The 9,640-nt window shown below is 41.4% G+C and overlaps 1 long non-coding RNA gene across 3 annotated transcripts; it reads right to left on the bottom strand.

The window, feature by feature from the left end:
* Positions 1–1,665: 1,665 nt before the first annotated feature.
* LOC132237570 (uncharacterized) lies at positions 1,666–5,063 on the bottom strand. 3 transcript variants are annotated; one of them, XR_009453557.1, is made up of 3 exons: positions 4,751–5,063; positions 2,926–3,520; positions 1,666–2,494 (listed from the first exon to the last, which is right to left on the bottom strand). It is a non-coding gene; the product is annotated as an uncharacterized LOC132237570 (long non-coding RNA). The 3 variants fall into 3 exon arrangements; XR_009453556.1 differs by having other exon boundaries at positions 1,666–2,612; positions 3,445–3,520; XR_009453555.1 differs by lacking the exon at positions 4,751–5,063 and having other exon boundaries at positions 1,666–2,612; positions 3,445–3,874.
* Between the last annotated feature and the right edge of the window lie 4,577 nt (positions 5,064–9,640).

The following is a 9,640-nucleotide window of genomic DNA, read 5'->3' as shown; positions in this document are numbered from 1 at the left end:
TCTCAAATTTACAGAGCATCCTTATGACAGTTTCTTTGAATTATTTATCAAATTATTTTTCTTCATTTCATTCATTTTTCTCTTATTCCTCCATTTCATTTAACTTTCTGTGTTTGTTTCTTTCTACGAGTTAGATGAAATAGCTATCTCTCCCGGTCTTGAAAAATTGGTCTTGAGTAAAGTGGTGTCTGTGTAGACTGGATGGCTTTGGCAAGTTGGTTGGAGTTAAGGTGGGCATGTGCAGTGTCCGGGATGCTACCTGGCCAGAAGGAGCAGGTCTGGGTGACCTGTTGTTTTGGCTGTTCACAGCTGCACTTGTGTGTGCTATAGAACCTTGCTGGTTCTACTCTTGATCCTGGTGGGGCTGCCTGGTGTACAAAGGAGCACATCTAGTTGTTTTGATTGACTGCTGCTGGTCTGAGGATACCTGACCATGGGCACCGCATCACTCACAGTTGTGCAAAGCTCGCCTTGTGGTTTGATTGACTGCTGCCAGTCTGGGTTGGGGTGCTCTCTGAGCATGTGCTGCAGCACTCTGCCAGCTCCCTCCCACTCTAGTAGGGGCCTCCCTCTATGTGCACGACTCACTCTGGGGCCCCTCTCTGTGCATTCATCGGCATGTCCCATTGCTTTGATTGATTGACATGGAGGTCTGAGCTGGACTTCCCCCTGGGCAGGAGCACAGTGATGCCCTGCTGAGTCCCTTTCACTCCAGGTGGGACCGTCCAGTGGGCTTGCACGGCAGTGGCTGAGCCTCAGTGCCCTGTTGGGCCCAGTGGATCAAACTCTGGATTGGTGTGTAGGGGGCAGGGCTGTGCATGCTTGCTATGCACCCCTTCCTGCTGGAGCTGGTTACAGGAGGGGTGATTGGGGATGCACTACTGTGGCCTTGCAGGTTGGCCAGAGCACTTGGGTAGAGTTCTCACCAATGCTACCCAAGTGTAAGGAGAATGCAAACGATGGCACCAGCTACTCCGATTCCTGGTGGGTTCCCTGATTCTGAAGAGCTCCTGTAGTTCCCATCTTCTCCAAGTGGCCTCTTCCTCTCTTCTTTGTTGTGCAAAAGCTATTCAGTTCTCTCTTAAAGACAACTACTCAAAATATAGATGTGCATTCAGTGTGTTCAAGGGAGAGGCAAGCTCAGTGTCCTCTTGTGCTGCCATCTTGGACCTGCCCAAATTCAGGCTACTTTGGGGAAGTCACTAATCTCAGGCCCCACCATAGAATAGCTCTAGGTATTAGAATATACATATTCCACCATGCGTGAACCCAGGGGAGCCATAAAGCCACATGTCGATTGATGAACATAATCTGCATCCAGGGGAAAAAAAAAAGGCCTTTCTGTGCAAAAAGGGAGTACCTGGTAAGTTTAACCACCTACAGAAGAGCATCTACTTCTGTGAGGTCAATTAACGTCCAAGGCTAAGTGAAGAAAGAGGAAATGAAAGAACTCAGACTTTCATGCTTTTCTCTCAAAATTATCACACTTACCTACACACACCACGCTGACATGGTTCCTCTGTCTCAAAATTATACCATGGGAGAAAAACCAGGTTAGTAAAGGGAATGGCACCTTCCTACATGTAATGAAACACATACACCACCCCCCCCACGACACACACACACACAAATACCCATCAAGAACATTAAGGCACCTTATAGAAAAATAAGAAAAACTTTCCATTTTAGTTGTGATTTGACCTGAATTTATACACCATACTTTACTCCCTTGCCTATGACTCTATCAGAATCGCCAGGCAGAGTTCAACCTTCTCGCTGCAGAGCCTTTCAGAGACTTAACCTGCACAATTGCAAAGGGTTCCCACCAGTCCTGCTCCATTGTCACCAGAGCTCAGCTCACAGAGACCACTGCCTCGCTCCCACGCCCCGGAGGAAGCCCAGCCCTGTCCCCAGTGTCTCACTGCACTGGGTCACTCAGTTGTTCCTGACGATGATGCCGGGAACATCTGGCTGATGGAAAAGTGGAAGGTGACAGACCAAAGCATGGGGACACGAGATAATGGTTGTTATGGCAGAGAATCATCAGAACAACAAAATGGATAGCCTTGTGCAAGACCATGGATATAAAACGAGTAGCTCGGGGACTCAATAAACAAGTACAGTACTATATATTTTGGTAAACAAATGGTTGTTCAATAGATAACTATTCTTTTTTCTAATTCAGGGTTGAGAGGTTTCTGTTCAGAGTCTACACATGTTGGTCTGTAAAGCCATGTGAAATCTGGGAAGTCCCCTCCTCTGAGGATTCTCTGGTACGTGGTGGTTCAGTGCTGGGGGTAATTCTCATTAACAAAAGAGAAATGGCAGCCAGACCTTAGCCAGACCCTGGTCTCCCAGGCAGGCCTCAGTTCTTCTTGTCCTCCTACTGAGGCTGGCTTCTTGTGATCCCCAGGTTGTTCCACACCTCTGTGTACATGAGGGTCCCAATGAAGACAAACAAGGTGCAAAGCCAGTGCCACACAGTGAAAGGGTTCTGGAAGTACAAGATGGAGATGATGAGGCTCACAAACTTGCGTAGAGTCACAACGAGTGTGACAACGAGGGAGGTGCATTCTGTGGTGAGAATCAAGACACCCCAAATGCACATGTACCTGGAGAGAGAGGGTTAAGGTAGTTTTCTGACTACTGTGAGATCAGCTGGGGAGCACTTTCTGGCATGGCTCTTGGTTTAAATGTTCATATTCTAAGAACCAGAAAACTCAGGGGTTGGCCATGGCGGCTCTGAGGCTCCTTGGTAGAACATTCTGCAGATTCCTGTCCTGCCATTCTAATTGTGGGTCCCAACTCAGACTGCCTAAAACCTCTCATTATTCTTATTCTGGATTCTTCCCACAGTTTACAGTGAAGGTCACCACCCAAGGAATGACAGAGGTTAACACTCTCAGTAAAGGTCATCACACCTACCTCTACTTGATCTGGTCCCCAGTCCTTCCACCCCTTCTCCAAAAAAAGAACTCTGTAAGGCAAATCTATGAGGTGACATGAAAGGAATGAAGTCAATCTCATCTGTTCCATAGACTTCACAGTTTTTATAATGGACTTAAGGTCGTTCGAAAGAAGCATTATTTTAGTTTTAATTCACTTGGAATTTCTTTCAGAATTTTGTGGCAGCTTGTGAAATGTCCCAGGATACTAGAAAACTCCAGGTAGAAATCACAGAGCATGCATGTCATACTAATTTTTGATCACCCACTGACTTCTACACCTGCACCCCGAGCACCTCCTTCACAGTGCTCTGTGCCCTGCTGACCTCGGCACCCACTATCATCTCTTTGGCCCTCCACAGTGACCTCAATGGATGGGCCTTTCTCCTCCTACTGCAGAACAGATCAAAGCAGAAATGAAACTCATGTCACTGAACTGTCAGGGAATAGACAATCCCATGCCAAAGAAGACCATGCGGCAGAGGAGTACGAAGGATACTGAGTGATGACATTCATGAGGAGGTAGAACCACATGATGGGCATTGCCACACCAACAACCGGAACTTGATATAATTCTGCAAAGATTAAGAAGGGAGATAGTTGTATTCCTTTTAACAGCTAAAGTGTTCATCTTTTTTAACAAACAGAACATAATAGAGATAACGATGTTATTTCCCTTGCAATTAGATTTGGACCAAACACCACTTTACTTGCCCTTGAGTCTAGGCTATGTCAGCCTCAAGAGTCCTTGTATTGCTTTCTTAAAACAAATGAGAATTCATCTTAAGTTTAAAATAAACTTTTTACCATTCACCTAAACAGGACTCCACTTTACAGAGAAAGGCTGTGAATCACAGAGAAGTTCAAATGATATGGTCTTAACAACTCAACACAGAGAAAAGACAACCAGTAACTAAACGCCATTTGTCAATCCTACTAGTAATCAAATAATTCTAAAATTTACAAATAATATTCTAATGTGGCAAGGTAAAATTGGAATTGGCAGCCATTCAGTTGATGGTAGTATAAATTGATTTTTAAAAAATCAATTTCACAATTCTTATTAAGGGGCCATAAAAGTATTGATACCCATTCTTAGGAAAAACTCTGAATTAATCTAAATGTCCAATGATAGAGCAATGGCTGTGCAAGCAAAGGTGCTTTGACTAGATGAGGCATTGTATGTACATTCTATTTAAAATATAAGGATTATATATAGTCACACAAAAAACTAAGAATGAAAGTGAAAAAGTATAAATTTTATCTACACAAGGGTTACAACGATGTAAGAATTTATATAAATGGTGTCTGGAAGGAAACTGGTAAAATGAAATTAGCTGATGTGTAGAGTGATGGAAGTTATTAAACTTTTCTTCTTTTTAAATACATTCTTATGTTAGTTTTATATAAGAGGTTTGCACAGTGAACATTTGAGAGGAAACAAAATGCCCATGATTAACAAGAATAAGGACATAATAACCCTCTCAGGGTCGCTTCTTTTATATTGCTAACTTGCTTTTGGAGTTTGAAATACACAGCATAACTTAGGGAATTCCAAAGGTGATGCTGAGTTCTGGTTAGGAAAAGGACATTAATTTTCTTTTGCAAAAAAATTAAAAGCCATCTAGATAAAGAGATAACTGTATGTCTAGACTAGTGAGAAATCCCAATAATCTGGTATTCTATTGTCTTTGAAACACTCAGCAAGTATTGAAATGAAAAGAAAGTTAACAAATGTTATTACTATTTAATAACTTTAGAGATCCATTGTATCAATTGCTGCGAAAAGAGACAATCAGTATTACCTAAAACATTTAGATGGATATTCGGCTCTCTTAGAAAAATCAAGGATAATAGGTTCCAGATGCTAAAACTCAAGAAGAGAAAAAAATGTAAATTTAACTTAGGGATGATTCTGAAAAAGTTAAAGGCAGATTCTAAAAAATAAAAATGTATAAGTACCCAGCTCTGCAACTTTTGGAAGAAACATTCTAATAATTAAATCAAAATGAATTTGATAGTGTGTTTACTCAAACAGCTCTTTGCTATGCGGGGACTGTCAGAAACTCTGAAAGCCATGTGTCAAAAATCAGCTGTATGTCAATCACACCTCAATAAAAAAAAAACTCAAAAATGGGTAATTCAGAGCCTTAAAAACTTAAGTTAACTGGCAATTGATAGCTAATTTATTAGTCACTTTAAAAAGTAAAAGCTAATTAATACTGTAGACTTTTGAGATAATTTTGCTTATTCCTGCAAGCTCTAAACTGTCACCATTTTTGCTTCCTCTTCCCCAAGGCTCCCACCTCTGCTGTGTGTTAGGACTATTTCTTTGCACTGCCTTCACCGGGTGATCAACTGATCCTTCAACTCCATTAGCAGGATGGCATGTTACCAGGAGGATGGTATGTTAGCAGGATGGCATGTTACATTTGAAATCACACATTACAACAACATAATAACGCAGTAATTTCCATCCTCCCCAGGTTCAAGAAATTGCTTACATTATAAAACAAAGCCTCCTTGAAATGTTTCCCAAACTGTTTGTATAGAGTCTCTTGGAAGATGCCCATCCTCGCGGACATCAGGAGCGCGAACGTCAGTGCCCCAATACCTAGAAAACAAAGGCCGGGTTACAAGACACCTGCACTCGCTACTCTCCAGATATTTTGTTAAAGAACATTTATTATTTAAATGTATTACAAATATTATAGTTTCTAAAAGTTTGTGGACCAACAGATTGTTTCATTAGGGGGGAAAAAAAAGACCTGACATGACATTCCATTGGTGACAGTCACATAGAACAATTCTGACACTTTTCATTCTATCTTCTTGGCCACTTGGGCTTTATCCAGAATTTTCTTTGTACTAAGCACGATTAGTCCTTCGTTCATTGTGTTGCACTAATGAACACCTTCTCTGACAGCACTGTCCCACACAACTATGAGCCTGGAAATGCTCCATCCTGGGCTCTCCAATACGGTCACCACCAGCCACATATGGCTACTGGGCAATTAAACTCTGACCAGTGAGACTGGGAAACTAAATATTTAATTTTAAGTAATTTAGATGTTAAATGTGAATAGTCACATGTGGCTTCTGGTGACCACAAGGGAACTGAAGTTCTCAATCGGTTGGCTTCAGAGGTTAGGATGGATCTAAGGATTCAATGATGCTAAGAGCTAATTCTACAGAGAGAACACTGCTGCACAGGTGGGACCCCCTACCTGGTCAGCTGCTTCAGGAATGCACATCATTGCCACAGAGAGAACTCAAACAAAGAAGGCCAGGAGCACGCCCCCTCTAGCAGGAGAAAAGTAATCCACATGCCTAGTCCATAGGTGGGGCCAAGAATGTGCTTCCTAAACATAAATCATAAAAGCGTATTGTTTACCTTTTCTTCAAAATGATAATCCCTAGGCAATTAGAGAACCCTGTAAAAGGAGACAAGAGGAAGTTTTAGTGCACTAGGGAAAGACAACATACTTCAAGATAAAAATGAACATCGCCAAGAGGGAAAAACATCTGGGCAGGAGGAGATTAGGATGAATAATTAGTAAGGTCCAGGTGTTCTTATGATGGCAACAAGTATAAGCCATAAAAATCTATCTTGCAAAATAATTACGCCTTTTAAAGATGACAATGAAGATAACAATGATCAATTCTCAATAACTACTCATAGCTGAAGCTTATTACAGGCTTATTTTTGTCAACTTTTCCATCTAATTTATAAGAGCTTTTACTACGTTTCTCCTCCCCCCGCGTTTTGAGGAAAGAAGTTGTGTGGAGATCTCTCTCTTCTCTGGAAGGGTGTCTGTCCTTCATCAAGTGCTCATAGAAAGTCTATTATGTGCTCAATGCTGTGAGGGTCATCTTAGTCATTATAATTAGCTCTGGGAAGTGCCTTTAGGAATAACACATTTGATCTCACAAAAATCTCAGACCACACCAAAATGTTACAATTCTAATCCTCACCCATTTTGTATTCTTCTGCAACCCTAACTATATTTCCCTTGAAGTCTCTTCTGCCCTCCAGGGAAAACTGTTCTTATCTATATACTGAACACAGATCTCTCACCATACATGAGACAAAGAAAAAACCTCTACTGCTTTGAAAGAAGCATGCCTCCAAGAATTTTCCTTTATTTAATTATCTCAAGTCTCCGGTTTAAAAAAAAAAAAATCAGGAAGGAGAAGGGTCTGGTCCTGGCATGTGCTTCTCAATGGTTAGAGTGTGGGCCTGAGCACTAAAGGATTGTGGTTTTGATTCCTGGTCAAGGGCACATACCTGGGTTGCAGGTTCGATCCCCGGCCATGGTCGGGGCACATACAGGGAGGCAACCAACCCATGTGTCTCTCTCACATCGATGTTTCTCTTTCTCCCTCTGTTCAACTCTCTCTAAAAATCAATGGAAAAATATCCTCAGGTGAGGATTAACAACACACACACATACACACACACACACACACACACAGAAAAGAAATGAAAGAAGGGTCTGTTTCATTTACTAGAAATAAATGTAATTTTATGTAAGAAAGAAACAAAAAGTGATGAGAAATGTTAAAGAACATTCATAGGAAGTTTGAATATAAAATCAACCAGATGAAGGAAATTAAAATCTGTTTCTCAGGAAAATGTTAACTTTCCTTTTATCAATCACCCATAAGACTTGAGAGAGACAAAAGGAAACCATCCACATGCACATGGCTCTCTGTCAGCCTCTCTGACGGCAGCCAGCCTCTGCTCACTGAGCTGCGCAGCAGGACTCGCAGATCTAAACGCCATGTGCAGGGGCATGGCAGTGCTGAGGGTCAGCTGTTCACCACGCTGACCGTGAAGAGCACAGTCACCAGACGGCAGAGTATCTGAAATGCAGAGGCAACAGCTTACACACAGAATCTACTAGTTCAAGAAAATCAAATAGAGAAGGAAATAAATACCTCTAGTTAAAAGTATCGTGCTTATTTCCTCTTTATTAAAATTGTATCATTATTATAATTTGAGTAGAATAATAAGTGCCTATAAAAATACTTCACAAAGCCAAACTAACATGGAAAAAGTTTAAATTATAGAGTATGTTTCAAGAAACACTATTTTAATATGCTTCAGGTATACATAGCAACTAAAAACTAGGCTTCAAAAAATGTTACCTAATAGCAATAGGTTTTTAAAAGTAAATGGGGAGAGATGACATCAGCATCATGGAAGAGTGAGAAGACTCCATTGTTTCTCCTCTTAAATTTATCTCAAGACAATTATAACTCAACAAAGATCCCCTGCTCAGCACACAAACACACCTGAAAGATCTATGCATTAGCACATCTGAAGGTGGGCATGTTGGAATGAGTAGGGAAGGTGGGATGGGGGAAGGACAAGAGGGGAGGGGGGGCAGGGGAAGGACAGAGACGTGACCACAGATTCAGTTTGGTGCCCATCCTGGCTCCAGCGAGCAAGGAGCACAAGAGTGGGGGAGAAGTCTGGCTGCAGCCCTCACACTACAACCTGGAGGGTCAGAGGGGCAGAAGCAGTTTCCTTCCTAGAAAAGGCATCTCCCTTCTGCCCTCCCCATTAAGGCAAAGCTGGGTATAGAGGTGGCTGGGAAGCCATTACTGTAGGGGTGGAGCAGAGCCATAAGATCTCTACCTCAAATGCACACACAGAGAAACAACCCATCAAATACCATGAACAACAGGGTAACTTGGGAGCACAGAAAGAAAATGAAAAATCTCCAGGAATCAAACTCAAAGGCATGGAAGACTGTGGTTTAAATGACAGAGAATTCAAGACTGCAATTACAAAGAAACTCAACAATATACAAGAAAACTCAGAAAGGCAAGTCAATAAGTTCAGGAATACAATTAATGAGCAAAAGCAGTACTTTACCAAAGAGATTCAAACTATAAGAAACACATTCTGGAGCTGAAGAACTCAATAAATGAGATAAAGAATGCACTAGAGAGCATTGGAAACAGAGCAGACCAGATGGAAAAAAAGAATTAGGGAACTTGCCAGGCCAGCATGGCTCAGCAGTTGAGCATCAACCTATGAACCAGGAGGTCACGGTTCAATTCCTGGTCAGAGCACATGACCAGGTTGCAGGCTCGATTCCTAGTGCAGGGTGTGCAGGAGGCAGCCAATCAATGATTCTTTCTCATCATTGATGTTTCTCTCTCTCTCTCCCTCTCCCTTCCTCTCTGAAATCTACAAAAATATATTTTAAAAAAAGAATTAGGGAACTTGGAGAGAGAAACCTAGAAATAACCCGTGAAGAAGAGAGAGAACTGAGAGTTAAAATTTAAAAAATAAAAGCAATATAAGGATAATAGATATGGTATACCAGAAGGAGAAGAGAGAGAGGAGCGAACAGAGATACCACTTAAAGAAATAATTGACAAGAACTTCCAAGCCTATGCAAAGAACTAGATGTTAGAATAGAGGAAGCTAACAGAACACCTAATTATATCAATGCAAAAAGACCTTCTCCAAGAATCATTTTATTCAAACTGTCAAAAATTAATGACAAAGAAAAAATTCTTAAGGCAGCCAGGGAACATAAAGATTTACCGACAAAGGAAACTCCATTAGATGATCATCACCAGATTTTTCTGTAATGTTTTCAGTAGCAACACTACAAGAGAGGAGAGAGTGAAAGAAAATATTTAAAATATTGAAAGAGAGGAACCCATCAGCAAAG

Source organism: Myotis daubentonii, chromosome 6 (assembly GCF_963259705.1).
Source record: "Myotis daubentonii chromosome 6, mMyoDau2.1, whole genome shotgun sequence".
Taxonomy (NCBI): Eukaryota; Metazoa; Chordata; class Mammalia; order Chiroptera; family Vespertilionidae; genus Myotis; species Myotis daubentonii.
The sequence above is the reverse complement of the archived record's forward strand: the minus strand, read 5'-3'. Positions and strand labels throughout refer to the sequence as shown.